This window comes from Pundamilia nyererei, unplaced genomic scaffold (genome assembly GCF_000239375.1).
Source record: "Pundamilia nyererei isolate P.nyererei 1_Seehausen unplaced genomic scaffold, PunNye1.0 scaffold00014, whole genome shotgun sequence".
In the NCBI taxonomy this organism is placed as follows: Eukaryota; Metazoa; Chordata; class Actinopteri; order Cichliformes; family Cichlidae; genus Pundamilia; species Pundamilia nyererei.
The window spans coordinates 149,317-151,494 of NW_005187415.1; positions in this window are offsets into that span (position 1 = coordinate 149,317).

A 2,178-nucleotide genomic window follows, 5' to 3' on the forward strand; every position below is an offset into this window, starting at 1 on the left:
CTACTCCAGTCATTTTATTGCGTTGAGCTAGAGTGGATAGTTGTGCACTGATGATGATGAAATGTATGACTAGTGAATGCAGCGGCATTGCAAGGTTAACGCAACAAAGCACCAGGGAGGAAGTCTCTATTTAAGTGTTTAACAAATTTCTAAGATCATTATTTATTTACCAGCATCACTGCAAATTACAGGTTGTGTTCCCTGATCACTTAATGTAATGTGCTACAGCCGCGTGTTTGTTCATTTAAAGCAGACACGGACAAAATATCTCCCAAGTTGTAATAGTTTTCTTTCTAAATCAGAACTTAAATGATCTCAAATGGGTGATTTATTATAATGTATTGCAATGAGTGAGTGTGTGCATGAAGGTGGGGAGTGGGTGTGTACACCCCCAGTTCCCCACTTTCATGCACACATTAAATCTAAAATTTAGCAGCAATCACCAGATGTTGGACTGATGCCTGGAAATTTTCAATATATCACCCACAACACTCTAGTACTGTAGTATTAAAAAAATATATATATATTGCTACTACAACAGACTGGTTGTAAATAAATAACATTATCAAAAAATGAACAAAAAACACAAAATAATAATCCAAACTGCCCGCTGTAACCCTACTTTGCTTTTTGACTTCCTGCCTTTTACGTTGTCCCACAGTACTTGCTGCATTTGTGGGTATTAAACCTTTACACAACTGACATTTCAGATGTACTCACTTTTTTTTAATATGTCTGATATGGCCAGGTGTCATTAAATTGCATTGAATATCATAATCAGCTGAGTAACTCAAAATCAATCAGTCAAAATTTATTTCTGTAGCTCATTTAAAAAGACCACAATGCAAAGTGCTTCACACAAGTGCCGCAGTGCAGATTACAACAATATACACAGAAAAGAAGATACAGTAATGCTTACAGTAACAATTACAGTTATGTAATACAAATGCAGACCGGGTGGAAGTCTGAACTAATTTGCTTCTAACAACTAACAGTCAGTAATGCAAAAGTTAGAAGTTCTTCTTAAAATTTCAGTTCAAACTTCAGATCAGTTCTTTAAGCAGTCAAATCCAGCGTGTACTGAATATCCCTAAACACCATTCTTCATTTTCTTTCATGTACTGCTGGTTGTACTGCAAAGCCTACCAGCTCCTTTGTCAGCTGTAAAATGAAGCATTTATTTACTTTGGCAGTATCTATATGTATTTACACATCGTCAGTCTATGCATTCTTTACATTGAATGAGAACTGTTTCTGTGTATTTCTGGATTCAGTGTCTTTATACTTCTATAGGATAAATGCATGGTGGATCAGGCAACTCTGTTTACCTATAGAACTGCTTTGAACATGTGAAAAGCCTCGTATTGTGTGTGTGTGTGTGTGTGTGTGTGTGTGTGTGTGTGTGTGCGCTACAGCACAGGTTTTCCATTCAAGTGAACAAGAGAGGCTGCAGCTATCTTCACTTCCAGTTACATATTGTAAACACCTCTTCTGTGTGTTTGTGTGTGTCTGTGTTTGTGTGCGTGCGTGCACAGTCACACAGTTCCATAACCTTTGTGTGTGACTGACTATGTTTGCTTGTGTGTACATACTGTATCAGTGTGTGTGTATGTCCGTATTCCCCTCAAGGCCCTGGGGTTACAGGCAGCTTGGTGACGGTGCAGATGGGATAACATATGACATGTGAGTGACTGAGTGTGTGTATGCATGTGTGTGAATGTGAGTGTGTGTGCGTGCACGTCTCGGTCCATCTGGGCTCCCCTCTGATCGACCGGGGCTCCCTCTGCTCTCCGTGACCCACTGGGGAGCCAGCGAATCGAGGGGGGAAAAGCAAGCAGTATGGCCTGCCTACCTTCACCCTCTTTCACCTCCACCTACTCTCCAGCCCTCAGTGTTATTTGATCATCAAGGGTTTTTTTTAAAAAAATGTTTTGAACTCCTTTAAAATGCTGAATGCAGTTAACAGAAAATAAGACATGTATAAGAACGTCCCGAATGAGTCGCAAAGCAAGTACCTACAGTAAATTAACTGCAGCGTAACAATGAATCAAATATTGCTCCAGTCACACTTTTCATTCACCTGATGTGACTGAGACGCACGCTTTGGCCTGTGGTTGATATCAGCACGTCACGCACAATTTCCTAAAGTTGTTATTGCCCAGAAGCGGCAGATTTGAC